The sequence below is a fragment of the Hylobates moloch genome, unplaced genomic scaffold, assembly GCF_009828535.3.
Source record: "Hylobates moloch isolate HMO894 unplaced genomic scaffold, HMol_V3 SCAFFOLD_22, whole genome shotgun sequence".
Lineage (NCBI taxonomy): Eukaryota > Metazoa > Chordata > Mammalia > Primates > Hylobatidae > Hylobates > Hylobates moloch.
In genome coordinates this window covers 33,640,975-33,668,794 of record NW_026652297.1, presented here as the reverse complement: position 1 = coordinate 33,668,794, position 27,820 = coordinate 33,640,975, and the positions used below count along the sequence as shown (strand labels likewise).

The window sequence follows — 27,820 nt, the reverse complement described above, 5'->3', positions numbered from 1 at the left end:
CATGGCGAAACCCCAACTGTATTAAAAATACAAAATTAGCCGGGCGTGGTGGCACATGCCTGTAATCCCAGCTACTTGGGAAGCTGAGGCAGGAGAATCACTTGAACCTGGGAGGTGGCGGTTGCAGTGAACCGAGATCGCACCATTACACTCTAGCCTGGGCCACAAACACATTTTTCACTACCTGCTCAAATTCAGTTAAAATATACGAGGCACCTGCTTGCCCTGGCATAGACACAGGAACCGAATATGAGTAAGATATGGTCCCAACAGTAGAGGAGCTTAGGAGCTCATTAAATGGGGGAGGTGGGAAGAATAGAGACTAGGGACAAAAATTATAGACACGCCCCTCTCAAATAAAAAGTATAATAAAAAAAAAAAAGACTAAAAATACAACGTTTATATGAGTAACAATCCAGAAACTAATTTAGGTTAGAAAGAACTAGGAAGATTTCTTACAGCGAAATCTGGCTGTTATTTGAGGATTAGAATAAGACTTCCACAACATCAAGATGTAGAGGGAGGTGAGAATCAGTGGAGGAAAGATTCCAGGAAGAGGGAACAGTGAAAAGAAATTATGAGATTTATTTAGGGAATTAGTAGGCTTGTGTTGCTGGCCTATAACACAGTATGTGTGAGGAGTAGATGATCTAGAAGGGGATCCTGACCTTTATTCTGTAATCATGAGAACCATGCAGCATGTTTACATGTAGCATGTTTAGCATGTAGCATGCACCATGAATACAGAAAAAAGGTCAGGATCCCCTTCTAGAGGGGATCCTTTGACAACTTCCATGCTAGGAAGTTATCATCAAAGACCCTCATTTCACAGAGAGGAAAAGAGATTAAGTCACTGATACAAATTTATGTAACCATAAGACACTGAATTATGTCAGTTATATTTCAGACATAAATGGGCTTAAAATATTCTACAAAAAAAGGAATGTTCTAAAAACAGAAGACCAAGCAAACAAGATGTTATGAATTCTCTCAATTTCATAAAGCTCTTCTGGCAGAGGAGACAGATTATTTTTTTCTAATTGACAGATGTTTTCAAGTTATTTTAAAAACAGATCAGGAACTAAATAAAAATGGGTATTAAGATTACATCCACACTGAGTGCAATGGCTCACACCTGTAATCCCAGCTACTTAGGAGGTTGAGGCAGGAGAATCGCTTGAGGCCAGGAGTTTAAGGCTAGTTTGGGCAACACAATGAGTCTCTGTCTCAAAAAAAAAAAAAAGAAAGAAAAAAAAAACAAACTAAAATCACACTCATTCGAATGCCTATTATTTAAAAAAATAAACATAAAATAACAACTGTGGCAATAATGTGGAAACAATGGAATCCTTGTATATTGCTGGCTGAAATGCAAAATGGTGAAGCCACTATGGAAAACAGTATGGCAGTTCCTCAAAAAACTAAATACAGAATTACCATATGATCCAGCGATTCCACTTTTGGATATCTATCCAAAAGAAGTGGAATCAGGCTGTGTTCACAGCAGCATTATTCACAAAAGCCAAATGTGGGAATAACCCAAATGTTCACTGGCAGATAAATGGATAAATGAAATGTGATATATATACAAACAACGGAATATTGTCCCAGCCTTTAAAAGGAAGGAAACTCTGACACAAAAACATGAATGAAACTTAAAGACATGATGCTAAGTGAAACAACCCAATCACAAAAGGTCAAATATTATATGATTCCACTTACATGAGGTACCTAGAGTAGTCAAATTCATAGAGACAGAAAGTAGGATGGTGGGTAAAATGGGCAAGGAATAATGAGAAGTTATTATTTAAGGGTACAGAGTTTCAATCTGTGAGGATGAAAATGTTCTGGAAATGGATGGTGGTGACTGCTGTATACTGTATGTATTTAATGCCACTGAACTATATACGTTAAAATGGTAGATTTTATGTTATGCATATTTCAACACAATAAAAAAGTAGTACATTATAATAAAAACTTTATATTAAAAGGCATTAGGGATATAAATTTATGGATGCTGGATCACATTCAAGCACCTGGCCATAGAAAACAAGAAACCTATAAAAGAAAAAGAGAGGCCAGGCCTGGTAGCTCACGCCTGTAATCCCAGCACTTTGGGAGGCCAAGGCAGACAGATCATGAGGTCAAGAAATCAAGACCATCCTGGCCAACATGGTGAAACCCCGTCTCTACTAAAAACACAAAAATTAGTTGGGCGTGGTGGCATGCACCTGTAGTCCCAGCTACTCAGGAGTCTGAGGCAGGAGAATCACTTGAACCCGGGAGGCAGAGGTTGCAGTGAGCCAAGATCACGCCACTGCACTCTAGCCTGGCAACAGAGCAAGCTCCATCTCCCAAAAAAAAAAAAAGAGAAAGAGAATAAGTATACGATTATAAAATATACAGTTTATGACCAAGATATAACAGTTACAAAGACCAAATAACATGAGAGGTAATAAAGCAAAAATCTTAACTTTAATAATTTTGTTTTTAAAAGTATAAACATGAGTTATTTCAGTATACCTTTTAGAATGAACAAATATAGTTGGAGAAAGTTTAAAAAACAGAAATTTGATATATTATCAATAAACATAATTTTAAAGATAAGAAGATACTTTGTAAACCTTCTAACAAAGAAGTTTTTTGTTCCCTATGTCCATTACCATAATTGATCACAAACGTTGTAAAACAAAAGGTTTAATTTCATATATATAATTCAAACAATCTAGGGAAAAATGTACAAAAATAACTACTTATAAACTACAAGATAATCATAAATAACCCTCGGATCAAAGAAGAAACCACAAAAGAAATTATGATCCTTGCCCACACCTATGTCCTTGAATGGTATTGCCTAGGTTTTCTTGTAGGATTTTAATGGTTTTAGGTCTAACATTTAAGTCTTTAATCCATCTTGAATTAATTTTTGTATAAGGTGTAAGGAAGGGATCCAGTTTCAGCTTTCTACATATGGCTAGCCAGTTTTCTCAGCACCATTTATTAAATAGGGAATCCTTTCCCCATTTCTTGTTTTTGTCAGGTTTGTCAAAGATCAGATAGTTGTAGATATGTGGCATTATTTCTGAGGGCTCTGTTCTGTTCCATTGATCTATATCTCTGTTTTGGTACCAGTACCATGCTGTTTTAGTTACTGTAGCCTTGTAGTATAGTTTGAAGTCAGGTAGCGTGATGCCTCCAGCTTTGTTCTTTTGGCTTAGGATTGACTTGGCGATGCGGGCTCTTTTTTGGTTCCATATGAACTTTAAAGTAGTTTTTTCCAATTCTGTGAAGAAAGTCATCGGTAGCTTGATGGGGATGGCATTGAATCTATAAATTACCTTGGGCAGTATGGCCATTTTCATGATATTAATTCTTCCAACCCATGAGCATGGAATGTTCTTCCATTTGTTTGTATCCTCTTTTATTTCATTGAGCAGTGGTTTGTAGTTCTCCTTGAAGAGGTCCTTCACATCCCTTGTAAGTTGGATTCCTAGGGATTTTATTCTCTTTGAAGCAATTGTGAATGGGAGTTCACTCATGATTTCGCTCTCTGTTTGTCTGTTATTGGTGTAAAAGAATGCAATGGCAACAAAAGCCAAAATTGACAAATGGGATCTAATTAAACTAAAGAACTTCTGCACAGCAAAAGAAACTACCATCAGAGTGAACAGGCAACCTACAGAATGGGAGAAAATTTTTGCAACCTACTCATCTGACAAAGGGCTAATATCCAGAATCTACAATGAACTCAAACAAATTTACAAGAAAAAAACAAACAACCCCATCAAAAAGTGGGCAAAGGACATGAACAGACACTTCTCAAAAGAAGACATTTATGCAGCCAAAAAACACATGAAGAAATGCTCATCATCACTGGCCATCAGAGAAATGCAAATCGAAACCACAGTGAGATACCATCTCACACCAGTTAGAATGGCCATCATTAAAAAATCAGGAAACAACAGGTGCTGGAGAGGATGTGGAGAAATAGGAACACTTTTACACTGTTGGTGGGACTGTAAACTAGTTCAACCACTGTGGAAGTCAGTGTGGCGATTCCTCAGGGATCTAGAACTAGAAATACCATTTGACCCAGCCATCCCATTACTGGGTATATACCCAAAGGACTATAAATCATGCTGCTATAAAGACACATGCACACGTATGTTTATTGCGGCACTATTCACAATAGCAAAGACTTGGAACCAACCCAAATGTCCAACAACGATAGACTGGATTAAGAAAATGTGGCACCTATACACCATGGAATACTATGCAGCCATAAAAAATGATGAGTTCATGTCCTTTGTAGGGACATGGATGAAACTGGAAAACATCATTCTCAGTAAACTATCGCAAGGACAAAAAACCAAACACCGCATGTTCTCACTCATAGGTGGGAATTGAACAATGAGAACTCATGGACACAGGAAGGGGAACGTCACACTCCGGGGACTGTTGTGGGGTTGGGGGAGGGGGGAGGGACAGCATTAGGAGATATATCTAATGCTAAATGACGAGTTAATGGGTGCAGGAAATCAACATGGCACATGGATACATATGTAACAAACCTGCACATTGTGCACATGTACCCTAAAACCTAAAGTATAATAAAAAAAATAAAATAAAAAAATTAAAAAAAAGAAATTATGATCAACATAGCAACACACTGTCACAAAAAAGAGGATTATTCTTCATAACAAAAATCCAGGCCAGGCACAGTGGCTCACGCCTGTAATCCCAGCATTTTGGGAGGCCGAGGCGGGCAGATCATCAGGTCAGAAGTTCAAGACCAGCCTGGCCAACACGGTGAAGCTCCATCTCTACTAAAAATACAAAAATTAGCTGCGTGTGGTGGCGTGCGCCTGTAAGCCCAGCTACTCAGGAGGCTGAGGCAGAACTGCTTGAACCTTGGAGGCAGAGGTTGCAGTGAGCGCCACTGCATTCCAGCCTGGGTGACAGAGCAAGACTCTGTCTTGAGGGGAAAAAAAAAAAAAAGAAAAAAGAAAACCCAAATGACCCAACAAAAGCTGCATTCAAAAGTAAATGTATGGCCTTAAAGCCTTTAATATTTTAAAATTCATATTATTAATGTTTTAAAATTTACAGCCTAAATATTTTTAAAGGTCAAAAGAAAAAATAGTACTTAAAAAACTAGAATAAAATACTGTACACCAAAATAAGCTAGAAAAACGGAACTAAGAAATAATATTTGAAATTAATATAAAATGAAGCTACAGAAGGCATAAGTAAGTCCAAATGTTGGCTCTTTGAAAGACTATTAAATAATTACACAGAAAGTCTAATAAAGAGAAAAGAGAGAAAAAAGCTGGTAAGATTCAGAATGAAAAGAAAAATACAGCCATAGCACTGGGGAAAAAAAAAACCCTAAGAAATTATAAATGCAACTGCATGACAATTCATTAAAAACCTAAAAAAGAAAAACGATTTCCCAGTAAAATAGAATATATCAAAATTAACCAAAAAATAAATTATTTAGTCGAACCAAATAGAGTAAAATAAAGGTAATTAAGAATCTATAGAAAGAGGCATCAAAATCAGCTGAGTTCTCAGCAGACTTAATCTATTTAAAAAACATAATTCTAATAATACTAAACTATAGAAAAATACAGGAAATGTTCCAATCCATTTTATGAAGCCAGAATTATTCAATAGCAAACCTAACAAAGGCAGTATACAGAATGTACCATTTCACTTAAAAATTAAATGTAAAAGATCTAAGTAAAAACTCACATTAGACTAGAGAGTGCAGGACATATGAGAAATAATACAGTAGTCCCCCACTTTATCTGCTGTTTTACTTTGGCTTTCTGTGTTTTCAGTAACCTGCAGTAACCATGGTCCGAAAATATTACGTGGAAAATTCCAGAAATAAACAATTCATAAGTTTTAAAATTTGAGCCACTCTTAGTAACTTAGAAACCTCATGCTCCTCCTTCAGGGAATCCACACTGTAGACACTACCTGCCCCTTACTCACTTACTAGCTGTCTAGATTATCACACTGACTGTCCTGGTATCTAACAGTGCCCCTGTTTAAGTAATACTTATTCTACAGAATGATGGCCCCAAACCTCAAGAATAATGATGCTGGCAATTTCAATACACCAAACAGAAGCCAAAAGTGCTTCCTTTCAGTGAAAAGGTGGAAGTTCTCAACTTAAGTTAAAAAAAAAAAAAAAAAACATATGCTGATATTACTAAGAACTATAAGAAGAATGAATCTTCTGTGAAACTGTGAAGAAGGAAAATGAAATCTGTGCATAGTATACATAGTTTGATACCTATCTGCAGTTTCAGGCATCTACTGGGAGTCTTAGAATGTATTCCAGGTGGATAAGGGGAGTCCATTGTATACCACTATAATTTACGCAGAAATGCAAGAGTGGTCCATTTTTAGGAATCAACATAATCCAATATATCAACAAATTTAAGGCAGAGAAATTACATGATTATATCAATAGATGTTGAAAAGGCATTCAGTAAAACTTAGCAGCCATTTTAAACAAAAAACTATGGAAAAGAAGACTAGAGAAAAAAACACTGGTAAAAACATAAGACGGGCAAATATTATTCTAAACAGCAAAACACTAAAAGCATTTCAAATAAAATTAAGATTGCATGCACACACAATAAATATATAGAGAGAGTATGTGTGTAACTTCACTTTTATATGCATAAAATAATCTGTGGAAGAGATCCAGTAACAGTGGTTACTTTGAATGCAGAGTTGGGAACTAGAGAGATTATGGAGAGGAATGGGAAGGAAGCTGTTCATAGGAAGCTTTTTTAAAAAATTATTTTAACCATGTGTATGTTATTACCTATTCAATAAATCAAACGAATAAAATTAGGAATTAGAGTGAGAAGCCCACTAAATCCTTTATAAGTAAACACTGACTTAAAGTTTACAAGAAAAATGGTAAGACACAGAAAAGAATTAACTGGCAAAAATATTGGAATAAAAGAGAAAAATATCTTTTTGTCAATGATTTGGCAGAACAATGTCTAGAAAACTCAAGCAATTATACTTTTAAAAAACTGAAAATTAGCTGTGTGCAGTGGCTCACATTTGTAATCCCAGAGGCTCAGGACACTGAGGCAAGAGGATTGCTTGAGGCCAGGAGTTCAAGACTATCCTGGGCAATACAGCAAAACCTTGGTAACTTTCAAAACAAAACCCTGAAATGAAAGAAATTATTAAATTGAGATATGATACAATACTTTTAAAATTAAAAGTTTCTCTCATTGAGCAGGAAACACCTAGAAAAAGAATGGGAAAGAGATTTTCATTGATAGCGGTAGCCTTTCCCAATATTTATAAATAACTATATTGAGAAAGAAGCCAAAAAGTTTTTCCTTTTAATTTAAAAATAGGACCTAGGCTGGGCATGGTGGCGTGAGCCGCCTGTAATACCAGCACTTTGAGAAGCTGAGGCGGGCGAACCACTTGAGGTCAAGAGCTTGAGACCAGCCTGGCCAACATGGTGAAATCCCGTCTATACTAAAAATACAAAAATTAGCTGGGCATGGTGGCCCACACCTGTAATCCCAGCTACTCGGAAGGCTGAGGCAGGAGAATCGCCTGAACCCAGGAGGCTGGGGCTACAGTGAGCCAAGATCGTGCCACTGCACTCCAGCCTGGGCAGCAGAGCAAGACACTATCTCAAAAAATAATAATAATTGTAAAAATAAATAAATAAAAATAGGACCTAATAGAGCAGAAAGGTTTTGTTTGTTTTTCAACTTTTATTTCAGACTCAAGGGGTACATGTGCAGGTTTGTTACAAGGGTATATTGCATGATGCTGAGATTTGGGGTACAATTGAACCCATCACCCAGGTAGTGGGCACAGTACCCAACAGTTATTTTTTCAACCTTTGCCCCCATTTCCTCCTTCCCCCCTCTTGGAATCTCCAGTGTCTTCTGCTCTCATCTTTATGTGCATGTGTACCCAAAGTTTAGCTCCCACTTGTAAGTGAGAACATGCGGTATTTAATTTTGTTTCTGCATTAATTCACATAGGATAATGGCGTCCAGCTGTACCAACAGTGCCGCAAAGGACATGATTTTGTCCTTTTTTTTATGGGTAGTATCCCATGGCGTAAATGTACATTTTCTTTATCCATTTCACTGTTGATAGGGACCTATGCTGATTGCATGTCTTTGCTATTGTGTATCGTGCTGCGATGAACACATGGGTGCATGTGTCTTTTTGGTAGAACAATATATTTTCCTTTGGGTTTATACCCTCCACGCCCAGCCTATTTTTGGTTCTTTGAGGACTCTCCAAATTGCTTTCTACAGTGGCCTTGCCAACGTCTGTTGTGTTTTGACTTTTTTAATAATGGCCATTCTGACTGGTGTGAGATGGTATCTCATTGCGGTTTTGATTTGCATTTCACTGATGATTAGTGATAAGCATTTTTTCATGTTTGCTGGCTGCTTGTAAGTCTTCTTTTGAGAAGTGTCTGCTCATGTCTTTTGTCCACTTTTTAATGGGGTTAGAGCAGACAGTTTAAGAACTACTAAGAAAATCGTGCAAAAGAAGAAAACCAAAAGTGGACTTCTCTGACCAGATATCAGAAATACATTCAAAAGCCACTGTAATGAAATCAATATGGCACTGGCATAGAAACGGACACACAAATGAGCAGGACAGAATAAAGATCTTAATTATAGATTACCGCACATATGGCACAATGTGCTATCAAAGGTTACATTTTAATTCAGCAGCAAAGAATACATATTTTTTAAAATTATAATCGAAAAACTGGTTATCATCTAGCAAAAAAACAGAATTGCATTTTTATCTTACATTATATGTAAAAAATAAGTATCAGGCAGAATAAAGACAAATGTAAAAAATAAATCACAGTAACACATCTACAACAAAATTTAGAAGATGACAGGTCTTGTAGATATGCTTAACAAAGACCAGAAACTTCAAAAGATAAACAAAAGGTTAAAAATTTCCTATTATGAAAAAAAAAAAACTTAAGCAGTTAAACTGGAAAAAACATGACATGTAGAGAAAGAGCAGATCCAAGTTATCAAGTTTATTCAAAAAATACTCAAACGCACTAGAAGTCAAGGAAGTAACAGTTTAACAATGAGATCTACCACTTCAGTAAAAATTTAAAAGATACATCTTCAATCATACTACCATATTTCATTGGTCTAAATGTGATTATGACATCATTTGGAAAGAAATATTGTGATATATATTAAAATTTAAAGAACTTACACCTTTAATTTAGCAATCCTACTCCTGAGAATCAATTCTACAGAAATAAAAGTAACCACACATAAGGAAATATACACAAGAATGTCACCTACTTTCCAATTTCTTTTTTTTTTCCCTAGACAGAGTCTCACTCTGTCGCCCAGGTTGGACTGCAGTGGCACAATCCCAGTTCAACGCAACTTCTGCCTCCCGGATTCAAGCGATTCTCCTGTCTCAGCCTCCCTAGTAGCTGGAACTACAGGTACCCACCACCATGCCCAGCTCATTTTTGTATTTTTAGTAGAGACAGGCTTTCACCACATTGGCAAGGCTGGTCTCGAACTCCTGACCTCAGGTGATCCGCCCGCCTCGGCCTCCCAAAGTGCTGGGATTACAGGCGTGAGCCACCGTGTCCAGCCCCAGTTTCTTATTTCTACAAAGAGTTGTTTCAGTCAACACAGAAATGGCTAAATAAATTACAATATACTTTAATCAGTTAACACAAATCCAATCATTAAAAAGAATTAGAGTTTTATCAAGTGCTTTGGTAGAATTTATTTAATGCAGTGTTGATTAAAAAATAAAATGATATTTTAAGAAAGCATAATAAGGATCAGGTTTTAAAAAAGAAAACTACAACCAAAATATCCCTTTATATGTGTGTTCTGATATCAGTTTGCGTATCTAAAGGCAGACATACATATGCACACCTCTATGTACAAGGGCATAGAAGAAAATAATAGGTGGGCAACACGTAAAGGAACAGGGGTGAAGAATGGGTGTGCGTATAGGATATGGATCAGGAAGGATATGTGAATGGCCTCGGAAGCCAAGGAATGAAGGAAGTAAAGAAAAAAACAACTTGGGAAGTAAAGAAAAAAAGAGACTATACTTTTTAAAAAGTATATGGCCACATTTAAATATATACATGTATATGTAACAAATATATATATGCATATTTGATAAAATTATAAAATTCCTACCATCAGAAATGAACTCTGAATTACCAAAGGACTAGAACTGTCAAAATATTACATGAAGTCAAGTTGAGCAATGAAGATGCCTACCATCAGCAATGTTGACCTCTGAAGAAAAATATAATCAAGAAAAATCTATTAGGAATAAGAACCTGTCGATACTGTATTGCCAGAAGGTGGCAAGATGGCTCGTTCTACCCTAGTTTTTCTCTTGAATATAAAAAGTAATTACTGTATAAGGTACAAAAAAAAAGTAAACTTTGAAAGACATAAAATGAAAGGTAAGCTGGTCTCCCACCCCAAACTCCTTCTTTTCCACCCACACACCATACAGTTTCTTCTCATCCATCCTTCTTCATACATCTTTGCACACGTGTAAGTACATCATTAGGGTAAAATACTAGCAGAATAATTGTTGTGACAGAGTATATACATTTCAAGTTATGACAGATTTTGTCAAATCGCCTCCCAAAGAGGCACCAGTTTATACTCCCATCTTCGAAAAATGCTGCATTGTGAATCCAATATGTTAGTGGTGATTTAAAATTGAATTTACATTGTACAGCTTGGCATAGATCTGTTTCACTCAATAATGGTACACACAGGAAGGACAGAATATTTAAATCAGGGAAGAAAGAAATATTAAGAAGAATGTAACGCTTCTGGAAGAAAGCAAAGAATTAAGAAAGGGTGGTACAGGCAGCAAGCAAGCCATCACTGGGGGAGATGATAGGGAGATAACTACATAGACCAACTAGTAAGACCCTTAAGCCCAGATGTGGATACTAAAAAAGAATCCCCAAAAGTTTAAACACCATTACAGAGCCCCTTTTACTGCTCCTTTAGTCCCTTATACAGAACCCAATTTTACCCATCTAAAATATCTATAAAAATAAATCCAAAAAATTTAAAATAGAGAAGTATGCAATGCTCAGAATCCCATAAATTAGACATTATTGGTACTTTCAATTTACAGACGAGGATATGAACCTCCTTCCTGACTAGATATAAATTTTTAAAAAATACATATATACATAAATATAAAAATAAACACAACTCATAGAGGTAAAAAATATAATAAAACTCCAGCAGTATAAAAAGAAAAGTGAACATCCTCTCCCCTAAACTCTCAGTGCTACTGACCAAAGATAAATACCAGTTTCCTGTGAATCCTTACAAAAATAAAAATAAAGATACAAAATATGCATAGGCCTGCATATAGCTAACATACAACTCTTTTTTTAACTGGTGGTTCTTTAAAATCAGTTATTATGAAAATTTGCAAACATGTAAAAGAGCAGAAAGAGGAGACAGTTAATGAATGCTTATATACCTATCACCCAGCTTGAACAGTTAGCAAATGATGGCTAATCTTATATCGCCTCCTCTCCCTGCTCCAAGAGGTATTCTCAAGCAAATTCCAGGTATCAGATATCTCATCATTTTAATATGTAAAATTCTTAGCAAACGCCAGTATCTGATTTCTAAATCCAGGCTAGACATAGAAACTTAAAAAGTAGTTGGGAGAGTATAAAAAGGCTTAACCACTGAAAAAAAAAAGATGATAGCTACCAGAAGAGAAGAAAATAAAGTAAATGAAAACAACTATTTAATTACAGCTACACATAACAGTGACTCATCAAGAAGTTAAAGTCATGTTTAGGATCTTTGTTTTAAACAGGCAGGAAACTATGTTTTTTAAAGCTAAAATGACTAAAAGACAAGTTTACCTTTTAGGAAGTTAATCAGAAGGTGTTGCACTCATGCCAAACAGTTTTTCCCCCAAACAATAACCAATAAATGAGGCCTTACTATATTTAGCTGTGACTTGAGAGACAGACACATGGAGGGTCTGGGGTGAAGGATGGTTGGTGACACAAGGAAAACACGTACCATAGAAACAGGAATTAAAAATTATAATTAAAATATAAATCTCTCAAATAATGCCTCCTGATAGTTTAAAGTGGTAAAGAACAACTACTATCACTATTTAATGAACACTTCTTTGGGTCAGACACTCACAGGGAAATAAGTACTTTACAGTTAACAGCTCATTTAATCTCAAAATCCCTTCGGGTAGGTAATTAAGACAAGATACTACTTGCCCAAGGTCAATCAGCTAACGGACTTCCCCTGTCTTAGCAGAACTGTAGTTCTGCTATAGTAGGCTTCACCTTTCTCCAAAATGTAAGATTCAAATACTATTTGTTATCATTTCTCTGGAGCAAATGTTTACTTGTGATAAACACTGTGCACGAAGTCAAGCATCATTATGATTTGTGATTAAAGTTACATATATCATATATCATGGATATTTTTATTCCAAAAGAATTATTACATACAGTACTTGTCAAAAATTGATAGACCTATAGATACTCGTGTAGCCTTTCCTACACTTCCAGTGACCAGAAAGCTTATTGGAGAGTTTTACTGATAAAGATCTTCCTTTTATAGTTTCTAAAATTGTTTCCTGTAACTTCAACCTATTCATCTGGCTGGACTGATAAAGATTAAATTTTTTTCTTCCACAAGTCGGCCTTTTTAAAAATCAGCATAATCTTTGCAAATAGTCTCCATGTTAAATATTCTTAGTCCTGGCTGGGTACGGTGCCTAATGCCTGTAATCCCAGCACTTTGGGAGGCCCAGGTGGGTGGATGGCTTGAGGTCAGGAGTTCGAGACCAGCCTGGCCAACATGGTGAAACCTCATCTTTACCAAAAATACAAAAATTAGCCAGGCGCGATGGTGGGGGCCTGAAATCCCAGCTACTCGGGAGGCTGAGGCAGGAGGATCACTTGAACCCAGGAGGTGGTGGCTGCAGTGAGTCGAGATCATGCCACTGCACTCCAGCCTGGGCGACAGTGAGACTCCACCTCAAAAATACAACTAAATAAATAAATATTCCTAGTCCTGATTCCAGTTGGATATGGTTTTCTCATTTTCTTTCCTTTTCTTTTTTTTTTTTTTTTTTAAGATAGGGTCTTACTCTGTCACCCAGGCTGGAGTGCAGTGGCACCATCAGAGCTCACTGCAACCTCAACCTTCCAGGCTCAAACAATCCTCCCACCTCAACCTTCAGAGTAGCTGGGACTACAGGCACATGCCACAATACCCAGCTGATTTTTAAAATAAATTTTATAGAGACAGGGATCCAACTATGTTGCCCAGGCTGGTCTCAAACTCCTGATTGGGCTCAAGTGCTCCTCCTCCCTTGGCCTCCTAAAGTGCTGGGATTACAGGTGTGAGCCACCGCGTTCAGCCTGGTTTTCTCATTATCTTGACTGCCTTCTTCAGATGTGCATGTCAGAGTTTCTCTTAAAAAGTGGCTCCCCAAATTCAACACAAAACTCCTGCAGAGAGCCTAACCAGAGCAGAATAAAAGGAAACTATTAATTCTCTGGGACTATATTTTAAAATTATATTCAGTACTTTGTCTCATCACCACGTCATTTTTTTGTATATTAAATTTGCACATAATACCTGTGTCTTTCGCACATTCATTCAAGAAGCATTGATTAAACATGTATGATGCAACCACACCAGCTTCTCTTTTTTCCAGGCTTCCTTTTCCTAAACTCAGCTTTTGTTGTTGTTGTTGTTAAAAAAAAAATAGTCTTATTTTCACTTTTTCCTCTAAGCAGGCATTACTACTTGACATATTATATATTGATTTTACTTGTCTATTATCTATATCTGCTCCTAAAATATTATTTGGGCCAGGCGCAGTGGCTCACGCCTGTAATCCCAGCACTTTGGGAGGCCGAGGTGGGCGGATCATGAGGTCAAGAGATCGAGATGATCCTGGCCAACAAGGTGAAACCCTGTCTCTACTAAAAATATAAAAATTAGCTGGGCGTAGTGGCGTGCGCCTGTAGTTCCTGCTACTTGGGAGGCTGAGGTAGGAGAATCGCTTGAACCCAGGAGGTGGAGGGTGCAGTGAGCCGAGAACGTGCCACTGCACTCCAGCCTGGCGACAGAGCGAGACTCTGCTCAAAAAAAATAAATAAAATATTATCTGGAACGTAACAGGCACTAAATATTTGCTGAACTAACTCATGGATAGAAGAGGTTAACATGTCACATTCTTTATGGCTTCTGGACAAGAGGCTCCAGGCTACTGCCAGATGATCTTAGAGCTTTATCAACAAATACAGGTAATCAGAAAAGCCATATGACTGCCACATACCCTCTAGAATTTACTATAATAGTCTAGCACAGGAATTATAGGTCTTGATTACTTTAAAACACATGGTGGCTTTTACTGTTGATCTCAATTATGTTCCCTACCTTTTCCTATTCTAAAATATGTAATCTGAAATAGAAATACATATTTCTCTATTATTAATAGTGAGTAACTGGTAAACTCTGTTGAACTATGCTAGGAAATGTCAGAGAATACTTATCCCTAGGTCAGAGCTGAGCTACCATCTCTACCTCTATACAGTTGTGCCTCTAACGTACTGACTCCAACCATGATCACCTTCAAGCATAGTCAGTTTAAATGTCACTTCCCTTGTGGCTTCACTGTTTCAGAAAGAGTTGTAACTGTACAATCTGTGGTTTGACTTCAGATCTTCAGATTCATTTAAATTCAAAACATATATAAGGAGTGGCCACTGTTTATAATATACTACTTACATTCCCTTCTATGGAAATCTCAGAGTGCTCCACTCCCACGGGGTCATTACTGTTAAGTTACATGTGAACCTATTCCATTCTTCCTGAATTACAGTACAAATGTATTATATAGCAGGTAGAACTTTCTCTCCATGTTAGTTTAGTGCAATTGTTCCCAAACTGTGCTGTACATCAGAATCACATGTAAGTCTTTTATAAGCATAGAATCCCCAGCCAACTCTGGACTTACTGAATCCAAACTAGAGGTGGGGGTCCAAGAATATTTTTAAACGGCTCCTAAGATAATTCCACTTGGAAACCATCTACTGGTTGAGAGTACAAGAAAAATTCTCATGATGCAATGCCATATCTCCTGGGTAAAATGGAATGTCAAGGCATAAAGACACACACACTGGCATTCCAAGCTGAATACTTCATGAAATACATTTAATGATTTAATCATAATTGAAGATAAACTTGACAGCACTTAGGATATGCCTACTTCAAAGGAATTCATATATGATATTGGTGAAAGTAACTCATAAGAATTCCCAAACTAGTCTCTAACCTCTGTTGCTCTCATCCCACATAGTAATTACTTGCTCCAGCCAATCAGGTCCCTTAGCCCTTCTGAACCAGAATACCTTCCTCCCCTTTCTTTTCTACTGGCCTCAGGACAGCAAATAGCCTTTACAAAACTCTACTAGTACAGCACCACATATATATTTCTGTTATCCTGTATTACAATAATTTGTATACCTATCTGTCTTTCCCTACTAGAATGTGAGCATAAGAGCGGGGATTATTTCTTATCAATTGCTGCAGTCTCAGCTGCTACCAATGAGCTGGCAACAAGCAGTAAATAAATCTTTGCTTAGTGAAGAAATGAAAGAAAATGCCCATTTTGAAGTCTTACTCAAGTAAGATCATCTTAAGGGTTCCAGTCCTAAAAATTAGTACCAAAAGATTCTGTGATACTAAATTTAAAAATAACATAATTGGAACATTTTCCAAGATAATTAATAAGAATTTATTAAGTATCCACTGCAAGCCAAAATGCTAAAGTTACAAAGATAAATAGGCTTTGTTCTTAATAATCGGGTAAATAATATATGTTCTCAGGATGAAAGAGTTACCACCCTACCCTGTCACTGATTTATGATCTACATCACAGTGCCTTGCAGGCCAAACTCTGTTAAGCCTGTAGGTGCCCCACCCCTCCACCAAGGTGGCTAAAAAATACCAGACTGAGAATCCAGATCAACATCTCTATGTTGCTTAGCCCGTGACAGCTCTCCAGAGTTGACTCCAACATGAAAACTTAAAAAGCTGAGTTGCAGAGTCTCCTATCATCATCATAAATAATCTTAATGTCTGTGTAACTATTATTCAAAAAGGAAAACTATCTCCTGGACTAAAACAAACAAAAACTATTCCTACTGGCATACATCAGGAATATTTTCATGTTGGAAAATTAAAGTTTACTCATAGAACTAATACAGATGCCCTGATTTATTACTCAAACATTCATGTGGCTTTGAAACCTCTACTCTCTTTGCTTTGCAGGCAGAGTATAATAAACAATTACTAGAGCAAAAACTTGTGGTCTTGAGTTTCTGGAAGATTTAATGTCTTCATCCTTATTTTGCATTTCCTTTACTCCAGAAGTTTCCCAATCCTTAATAAAGGAAATATTACAGAATTGGAGAAAGAGATTTCATTAAGCTAGAATAAGGTAAATAATAAAATCTTATATTAAGCCAGAACTGAAATTAACGATCATGTTTTCCAGTCACATCAATTTACAGATGAAAAAAAAATCTGATCGTAGGAGCCAGAAACTCTGATTCCCAGGTTAGTGCTTACACTAATTTGCACAATAAATAAAAGCAAAAATTCCAAACATTCAGAAACTCAAGATCTACTAAATGCATGTCATTCAAAGGTTTTGTTAAGAGTTCAGAATTGTTATAAATGTGCTAACAGAAGCCTTCCATAGCTGGCCATAGACAAGGATTTCTTATAGAAGGGGAAGAAAATAAAATTTTAAAACATTATTTTCACAGAATATCATCTTTAAAAAACCTGTAACATGAGATAAATGGTATCCTCTCTATATAGGCACTTCTTTTATGCCTCAATCCTGCAAGACCCATGTATTCATTCATTTATGCACTCAGCAAATATTTACTAAGCAGCTGTTGCATGGGTAACTGGGAAATACAGCAATGAACAAAACAAAATTCCTGCTCACATGGAGGTTGCATTCTTGTGGTAAAAAAATTTATTTTCAGGTCATGATAAGTACAATGGAGAAACAAAAAGTGGGGAAAGAAGATAGGGACAGTAGATGGTAGGATAATGATTTTAAATAGAATGCTCAGAGAAAGTCTTATTGAGAAAGTAAAATCTTAATAAAGATTTAAATAAGGTTAGGTTAGGCCTGGCAAGTGGCTCAAGCCTGCACTCCCAGCACTTTGAGGCCAAGGAAGGAGGATCACTTGAGCTCAGGAATTCAAGACCAGACTGTGCAACATAGTGGGACCCCATTATCTACAAAAAAAATTTTTTTAATTAGCTGGGCATCATGGCATGCACCTGTAGTCCCAGCTACTCAAGAGGCTGAGACAGGAGGATCACTTGAGCCCAGAAGATTGAGGCTGTAGTGAGCATATTTGCACCACTGTACTCCAGTCTGGGCAACAGAGCAAGACCCTGTCTCAAATAAATAACTAAATAAATAAATAAATGAAATTAGGCAGCAAGCCATGTAGATATGAGGGACAAAGCATTCAAGATCAAGATCTCACAGCCTATCAGTTTCAAAGAAACCACAGGAAGACAATATGGTTAGAGCTGTATGAACAAAGTAATGTGAGAACATGAAATCAGGGGCGGAGGCAGGAGGGCCAGATCAAAGGAGAATCTACACTTGAAAATTTCTATGAAAAATATGAAATATTATCTTAGCTAACGTGGATTAAGTCAACAGTAGGGATAATCCAATTTAACAAGAGATTTGGCATGAATTGCTAATGGCAGAATTTCTGATAACAGGTTACTTGAGACATTATTTTTGGACAGTCCCAGCATCCACTAATTTGTACTTCAGAGTATTATCAACTACTCTTCTGACTAGCTTTGATGCATCATTAGTCAATTTACTAGGTGGTGAGTGCTGAAAGGAAGAAAAGAAGGCAGAAGATGAGAGAATTCATATGCTCTCAATTGCAAGAGAAGTGGAGGAGTGTTTTACTTTCCACATCTCAGGAGGATATGCTAATATATAATTCAGAATAACCAGGTGGCCAGTCAGATAGTGGTTCACAAGTAAAAGCTGAAGTCTAACAAATTCCACAGAGCCAACTTATCCTTTACCCAATACTCATAATATTGTAAGCAACTCAAGGACAACAGTTTCTCTGCATTCCTCAGAGTCTACTATAGAGTTATTTTAGGGCCTCACATTTTATATTGCCTTGCTAACAGACATAAAAATTACCTCAATTCATGAAAAAAGGCTCTCCATCTGAGTTGTGGAACATACATCTTTCTTACACACCTGTCTTTAAAAACCTGGGCTACACATAAGCATCACATTTTCTCTCTTATGTTCCTCAAGATAATGTATTCTACTCCAAAATGACAAGGGTTTATCTCAATTTTATCTTCTAAAGTATCCATATGCTTCAAATCCCTTATCCTGAATTGTTTTCCTCAGATACCTACTGACAAGCTTCTGGGTTCTCAAACTATAATGACAATTATAAACTACAATGTGCCATACAAATATACAGTGTTAATATTTGTATTTATTGTATGCAACCAAATATAACGAGGTCTCACAAAGTACCCATTGTACTATGGATTTATATGTAACTACAGGTGGCAAGACCTCTTCAATCTTTGGAATAATTTCCAGACTCAAATTGGCTTTAAATTCTTTTATGTTATTTCTAACCAGCATTTTTAAATGAGCTAAATTTATATCGCATGCTCTTTTTATCTGAGCTAAGACACATAAAAATAAAGATTTGAAAATACATATCAAACACTTTTTTTTTTTTTTTTTTTTTGAGACGGAGTCTCACTCTGTCCCCCAGGCTGGAGTGCAATGGCACCATGTCAGCTCACTGCAACCTCCGCCTCCCAGGTTCAAGCGATTCTCCTGTCTCAAGCTCCCAAGTAGCTGGGATTACAGGCATCTACCACCATGCCAGGCTAATTTTTTTGTATTTTTAGTAGAGACGAGGCTTCACTATGTTGGCCAGACTGGTTTCGAACTCCTGACCTCAAGTGATCCGCCCACCTTGGCCTCCCAAAGTGCTAGGATTTCAGGCATGAGCCACCCACCACGCCTGGGCAACACAATTGTATTAAGAATATCCCCTATGGGCTGGGCACGGTGGCTCACACCTGTAATCCCAGCACTTTGGGAAGCCGAGGCGGGTGGATCACCTGAGGTCAGGAGCTCGAGACGAGCCTGGCCAACTTGGTGAAACCCCATCTCTACTAAAAATATGAAAATTAGCTGGGCATAGTGGCGGGCACCTGTAATCTCAGCTACTTGGGAGGCTGAGGCAGGAGAATCACTTGAACCTGGGAGGCGGAGGTTGCAGTGAGCCAAGATCGTGCCATTGCACTCCAGCCCGGGTGACAGAGCAAGACTCCGTCTCAATAAAGGAAAAAAAAAAAGAATATGCCCTATGGATTTGATGATGGTTACACAACTGTGAATACAGTAAAATTCTTTGACCTGTATACTTTAAATTGGTAAATTGTATGGTACGTGAATTATATCTTATTAAAGTTACTTCAAAAAGTGGAAAAAAAAACATATTCCCCATGAAAGGCAGATAATAATGGACTCTTAAAATTCTGCCTTTATACTTTATGTTATGTCATATCCCAAAATACTGTTATTAGATAAATTCAAAATATAATTGATAGGTCATCATTTTAAACTGAAATTCACAGCTGGAAAAATTCATTCTTTACATGATAAACTAAAACAAAATACAAAAATCCTACACTAAGTGGTGCCAACTGCCCTCCTTAGCAGGTTCTTTTATTTATAACCTTCTCTCCAATCCTACTGCTATCTTACTTGAGATCTTCTCTTTCTGTTATACTAATGCAATGGTTTCCAACCACTCTCCCTACCTTCAGTCCTATTCTTGTTATACATAGTTAACAAAGTAATCTTCTTAAAATGAAAACCTGGGAGTTGGATAAAGTAAGAGATCACAAAGAATAAGACTGTAAGCAAGACTTCTGTATTTGACCTCAGGTTCTACCACTCGTTAGCAGTTTGATCTTGCACAAATTTCTTAATCTTGTTAAGCCCTCATTTCCTCTTCTGTAAATTATGGACAATGATATCTTCCTCAAGGGATCAGTATGAGAACTAAAGATACAGTAGAAGAAGCTCCTAAAGTAGGCACCTAGAAATGTTAGCACTTTTGCCTCTTTGAAAGTTTGAAGCATTAACCTTTCTAAAAGCTATCACATCTTTAGGGAAACCTCTTAAAGAGGATAAAGTCACACAAGATAGTATTTGTAACAAAAATAACAACATTGGAATGGCTTATTGAGAACACTTGCTTTTGTGTGGGGGAGTTTACTTGCAGAATCAAACTATGATGAGAAAGTTGTTTCCTAAATGAGCAGAAATCCAGAGCTAGGCAGGTATCTCTCAGCCAAGAACTGCTTGGATGAGGCTTGCTTTCCCCCAGCAACTGCAGGGACTCATTGTCCCAAGTTTCTTTCCAAAATTCAGTTTTTTACAGTGCCTCTAACAAACCTTTTAATTATTCTAATTATGAATAAATTACCATTTGAGAAAAAGAATCAAAGCAGTAGTTTCTAACCATCTTGAAGGAATTATCTTTTTCTTCCTAATAGCTGTGTAATCACTTTTGATGGATTGGAAACAGGTCCGACAAGAGGAAGAGAAGAAATGATTAGTGACAACTGTACACCTCTCTCCAGTGGGAATTTCTAAAAAATAAAATAAGGATGTAGTACTGGAGACCCACCAGGTTAAGATGTTTGATCCAATGGGAATAGTAATCCAATGTTTGGAGACTTTAGCTCAAGTTATTAATTCCTCTTCTAGTACCTCACAGAACAAACCACATTCAAAGGACGCCATGAATGACTTCAGACAGAAAAACTTTTCTTGGTAAGCTTTATTTTATTAATAATACTTAACCAATATCAATGATCATGCTCTCCTGCTCCTTCAAATAATGACCAGACTCTAGAAAGAATCTTGGTAGAGATCATGAAGAGAACATAACAAATGTCTGTATTTTCTGTTCCTAGTTGCTAAAATTCTAACAGTCTACACTTAATAATAAAAATCCTTGTTGGATTTATAGGATATAGTGATTAAATGAACAGAAATGCTGTATTCGAATCTCATGATTCTGTATGTTGTGACTAAAAAACATCAAGGTAAAGGAAACTCCAAATAAAGATTTCAGAAGACAGACAATGATGATATGCAGAACTGAATATTGTAAAAATCAGTGGACCACCTAGGGGCAATATCTAGCCTGTAGCAGATGATGAGAGACTAGAATATGTAGAAAGTCAGCGCTAGAGAAACAAGCCAAGAAGGCGTCTCTGTATGTACAACAGTAGAGGGCAGAAACTCCTGGCTTATGGGGCTGGATCAATCCTGTGGATGTATTTTGACCTACACAGTATTTAAAAGTTGGGAGGCTGCATATAAATATTGAGGCTTCTGTTTTTATAGAAGAAGAAGTGCAGCATCTGTCACCACTGAGTTTGTAATCCCTTATGTAATCCCTTGATATAGGACATGCACCTTTCAGTTCACCACAGGGCAGAGTGACAGTGGTCACCCCACCATCTCTAGACACCAAGTATCAACTCTCATTTATCATTGAAGGTTATACTGTGGTTTGTCCCATGAGACATAATTCTTTATACTTATGTCTCTGAAAAGTGTTAACAGGGTTCAGAGCATGCCACCCCAAAATATGTCACTTTGGCATATTGATTATCTTAAGGGCACTAGAAAAACAGCAGATACAAGAAGGCACTCTGACCTTCCTTTCCTTCCTGAAAGCAGAAGATAACATTTCCATGTGAAAGGTGCCCTCCCTGTACCAGGAGGAAGGAAGACATTCTTATCACCAGAGTCTGAGAGCTGAGGACAAGAGAAATCTGTACAAACAAACCTTGTTAAACTAACCCTTATCTGCCTAGTCAGTTTTCCACGACAAACTGCTCTAGCCCAAATCCCTTTGCCTTGTCATGTTTTCACAATTTACTACTCTTTGTCCACTCAGTATATAAGCTTTTGGTCCTCACTGCTTCCTTGAGTCTTCATTTTCTTGTGAGGGCTCCCATGTACATGTAAATTATTGAATACAATTTGTATGTTTTTTCTCTTGTTAATTTATCTTACATCAGTTTAATTCTTGGGTCCAGCCAGAGACCCTAAATGGACACAGAAGAAATTTTAGCTCCCCTACAGTGTGAAACAAAACAGCCTATTTTTTTCTCCTTATACCTAGTCCACTTATTCATATTGCCTGGACACTGCCTGAGCAATCATCAAATAAAATCAGATGGTGATGAAGCGGTTCACAAAAAGCAGGAGTCTAGAGTAGAAGCTAGGAATCAGAGACAAAACAAAAGCCAAAAAGTCAAACAAAGCCCCTCAGAGTTTAGTAACTGAAAAGGTAGCGGGATCCAAATTACAATGCAAACAACTTTTAACCTAGCAATTCCAGTAGTAGAGATTTATGCTACAGATACACTCATAAGCAAAATAATTTATGTTCAGTACTATTTTTTGCAGTATTGTTTGTAATACCAAAAGATCAGAAACACCCTAAATGCCACCATTAGGAGACTACATAAATAAGTTATAGTATAACCATACAATGCAACTATTAAAAAAATAAGAAAATTCGTTATGTGCTAACATGAAACAGACTCCGAGAGAAAAGAACAAGGATCTGAATATACACATGTCAGTTCTGAAGGAGCAGCAGGAGGAGGAAAGTAGGGAACAATATAAATAACTATATATAGATTTGTTTTTACACATGCATGAAATATTTCTGGAAGGATACAAAAGAAACTGGTAGTATTAATTCCCTCAAGGAGGAGAACTTAATAACTGAAGGATGGGGGCAGTAAGGAGACTGTTCCCTGGATACATTTTTGTGCCTTTTGAATTCTGTAGCAGGTAAAAATTATGTTTTAAAAATGTAACAAGTTGGCTGAGCTGATTCCAAATATGACTAAGAAATTAAGTAACTACTAGAACTGGTGTGGCAATGACCCCCTCCCTCCACATATATGCTATTTTGCCTTGTTCAAGGATGCTGGAGATTTCAGCAGGAACCTAGAGGGGGTGAAGGGGTGAGCAGAAGGAGACTGCACTGAACTAAGGACAATGGAATAAATGGCATGGTGTCTTTTTCCATCTGGCTCCTTGAACTGGTCTAATTCAGCCCAGCACCTCCGGGACACCCTGAAGACTGGCAGCTCTGAAGCACTAAAGACAGCATTTCTCACACTGCTACTATCCCTCACAGAGGACCCAGTAGCAGCGGCATTGATAGGTACCACACTGGGGTGGCCTGAGGGCGGATGGACTTCCCAAGAAGGCTGTAAGGAAAGAGTATTCGTTTCTATTCTTGAACACATGTCACATTCCATTCAAGGGCTCCTAGAAATACTGAAGAGGACTCTGAAAGGGCTGGGGGGTTTGTGTAAGCAAGAGGAAACTAAAAGTTATTCTCCATCTCTGTCTATAGGTGATGAAGCCTAAAAGCAATCAATCTATAAAAATGTAACAGTAATATGTAGAGAAGTAAAAGAACAGAAAACAATACTCTGGCAAGAGAGCCAAAGGAAATTCTTACTGAATTTTTTTTTAAACTTAGGCTACTGCTCACTGAACAGGAAGTAGAAGAGAAAAAACATGAGGATGGCTGGAAAGAGGTTACTCAAGGCTCTGCTGGGAACCAACACACTTAGTTATGCAGTACCTACTTTCTAAAGTGAAATCTTTCAACTGCTTTAAAATGTTTCTTTTCTAAGCCATTGAAAGCAATGAGATCATGTTCTTGATTAAGTGCCAGGTTTTTTTCCTCTGCAACCCAGATTGTTGAAGTTAAAAAGAAGAAAAATTAGAAAAATAAAAAAGTAAAGGTAAGATTTGGGAACAGAAAATAGAGAGGGGGAAAACATAAATATATTTTAATAACCTATTGGTAGAAAATTATGTAATGACCCAATATAGAGTTGTTTTGTTTTTTAAATTGAGGACATCTTGCCCTGTTCCCAAAATACAACAAAGTATTTATTTCAATTCAATTTATCTAACTGATGTTTTCCTATTCCATTTTATCCAGAGTTAACATATACAATCTCTTTATGCCCCACTGCACAAAATATTTATAAATACACAGATGAGCCATTTGTAAAAGATAGTTTGTGCTGAAACCATAGAGCTTTCTGAACCATAGAAAAGAAAAAAATGAGGACTAGCCTTAGGTAATTTTGGTTTACATGCTTTTCACAAGGGGAAATAAATAATATTCACTACTCTAAACAATGGATAGTAAGATAATTTCTAAGATAAGCAAAAAGTAAAATATACAAGAATTAGAAACTAAACTCCATCTTGAAATACAACTCCTGTAGGTTATAGAATAAATAACAATAACATGATCCATGTATTAGTATTATACTTTGTATCCACCACAGTGCCTTCCACCTAAATCACGAGCTATTTAATGTAATTTTATATGTGAATGGAACCTTTATACTTTTCAAAGTACCTTCACATTTCTCATTTGATGCTCACAATGCCCTGTTAAGTAGGTAGGGCAGGTTTCATTCAGTTTTACAATACTAAAAGAGACAGAGAAAAGTTAAGAGATAAATTACATATCAGTTGTAAGCCAGAGACAGAATGCAAGGGTCCGGAACTCCTGCTCCAATGCTTGTCCAAAAGATGTCTGCAGACCATTATTCCTCCACCTGCTCAATATTTATTATGCAACAACTGTGTTCCAGGAACTATTTTAGTCATTAGGAATACAACAGAGAAAAAGAACATATATATTTCTACCCTTAGGAAGCTTCCAGTGTAGTGAGAGTCATTACATAAATAACAATACAAATAAATGCAAAGTTGCACTTGTGATAAACATTATAATGGGGTATTGAGTGCTATGAGAGCATATAATGTGGGAGAGTTGACTTTGTCAGAGAGGTTGGGAAAGGATTCACCTTAGGAACTAATGAGAAAGCTCATTAACTAGTCTTTTAAAAAAATCTAAAACAGGCCAGGCGCGGTGGCTCACGCCTGTAATTCCAGCACTTTGGGAGGCCCAGGTGGGCGGATCACCTGAGGTTGGGAGTTCAAGACCAGCCTGACCAACATGGGGAAACCCCGTTTCTACTAAAAATACAAAATTAACCAGGAGTGGTGGCACGTGAATGTAATCCCAGCTATCAGGAGCCCGAGGCAGGAGAATTGCTTGAACCCAGGAGATGGAGGATGCGGTGAGCCGAGATAGCACCATTGCACTCTGTTTCAAAAAAAAAAAAAAAAAAAATTTTTTTTAAAAAAGATAAAGCTCAGATCTGAAGGATAGACATCATATAGACAAAGAAGCAAAGGGAACATCATGCATAAAAGACCTACTATGGGAGGGGCCAAAATACAAGAGATTTTTTTAAAAGTGGCCTGTTTGACACACTGCCTGATCCCCAGCTTACCGCAATCAGAGTGTGAGGTTAGGGCTGGTGTTTTTTAACAAGCTCCTCGGCCGGGCACGGTGGCTCACACGTGTAACCCCAGCACTTCAGGAGGCCGAAGTGGGTGGATCACCAGAGGCCAGGAGTTCGAGACCAGCCTGGCCAACATAGTGAAACCTCGTCTCTACTAAAAACACAAAAATTAGTCAGGCGTGGTGGTGGGTGCCTGTAGTCCCAGCTACTTGGGAGGCTGAGGCAGGAGAATTACTAGAACCCAGGGAGGCGGAGATTGCAGTGAGACAAGATGGCGCCACTGCACTCCAGTCTGGGCAACAAGAGCAAGACTCCATCTCAAAAAACAAAAACTAAACTAAACAAAAAACAAAGTAAGGTTTCAGTGACTCCTGCCCTATTCCAATGACTATTTCAGAGCATCAGAGATGTTTCACTCAGGAATACAGGGTGACTGAAAACAATGCAAAAATAGAAGAACCTTTACATCCATTCAAAAGCTGCTGAATTATCTGCATTCTAGAGGGTGATATCATTTTTTGTTCTTTCCTCTTTTCTTTTTCTTTTTTTTTTTTTTCTGAGACAGAGTTTTGTTCTTGTTGCCCAGGCTGGAGTGCAATGGTGCAATCTCGGCTCACTGCAACCTCTGCCTCCCAGGTTCAAGCAATTCTCCTGCCTCAGCCTCCCGAGTAGCTGGGATTACAGGCACATGCCACCATGACCGGCTAATTTTTTGTATTTAGTAGAGACGGGATTTCACCATGTTGGTCAGGCTGGTCTAGAACTCTTGACCTCAGGTGATCCGCCCACCTCAGCCTCCCAAAGGGCTGGGATTACAGGCGTGAGCCACTGCGCCTGGCTTCTTTTGTTTTTTTAAAGAGACAAACTCTTGCTTTCTTGCCCAGGTTAATCTGAAACTCCTAGCCTCAAACAATCCTCCCACCTTGGCCTCCCAAAATGCTGGGATTGCAGGCCTGAGCCCCCATCATTTTTAATTTAGAAAGGAAGAATTTATGAAGATGGTGCCATCTGCCCTAGGCTTTTTGGGGTGAACTGAATTTCCACAGATAGAAAAAGGCTACTACTCCAGATAAAGAAATGAAGCGAATGAAAAGATACCCCTGGCCAGGTGAGGTGGCTCATGCCTGTAATCCCAACACTCTGGGATGCCAAGGCAGAAAGGATCACTTGAGGCCAGGAGTTCAAGACAAGCTGGAGCAACATAGCGAGACCCTGTCTTACCAAAAAAAAAAAAAAAAAAAATTGCCAGGAGTGGTGGTGTGCGCCTGTAATCCTAGCTACTCTTAAGGCTAAAGCTGGAGGATCACCTGAGCCCAGGAGTTCGGGACTGCAGTGAACTATGATTCTATGATCATGCCACTGTATTCCAGTCTAAGCTAATGAGGAAGACCCTGTCTCTTAAAAAACTAAAAATAACAAAAAAAAGATACCCCTTGCTGCTCCATATGAGGGTGAATATTTTATTTTACCGCAGCCCTTCCTAAGTGGCACTTATTTCTAGAAATATCATTCCCATAATACCTGAAAATTGCAGAGGTCTTGTAGCTTACAAATCTTTAACTTTATACTCACAACAAATTCTATTACATTGCAAGAGCAGATATTAATTTTCTCGATTTTGCAGGTAAAACTAGCTGAGGGAGGTTTACTTGTGCAAAGTCACATTTCAACATTGCTCTTTGTTTTTAACATATAGATTCCTGACCAACATGATGTGGAAAAGTTATCAAAGTCTGTTATCTGAAATATGGAGAACTGAGTAGGCCTGCAATACCAGACATATAAGAACTCTAGTATGACAAATCGAAACAAAAGCCTGTTATCCTGGCTTAAATTAATAAAGATCTTGAGCAAGAGGTCTCCTGAGGCAGTCAAAAAGAGAAAATGACAGACGGAGATTCAATGAGGGATCTGTGATGACACCTAATAACTGAAGTATAAAAAAAATTATTGGTAAGGGAGAAAAAACAAAACTAAGTAGCATAATATACTGAGGGACAAAAATGAATAGACGGCAGACACGTTTCACCTTCAAAACTTTCTAATTTTTAAAGTTATTTTTCAGTTTTCTCCCATAAATTACCTTCAAGAAAACTTTGATGATCACACATTCTAGGTCTATGCTGTTCTTGGCCATAAAACATGTTTATTCTTCTCTTCCTTTTCTAATACAGGGGGGCTCTAAATGA

General features: G+C 37.5%; 1 protein-coding gene across 14 annotated transcripts in view; it reads right to left on the bottom strand.

The window, feature by feature from the left end:
- The window catches only part of HMBOX1 (homeobox containing 1), a 174,430-nt gene that overhangs the window by 92,147 nt on the left and 54,463 nt on the right, over positions 1-27,820 (bottom strand). The window lies entirely within an intron of this gene.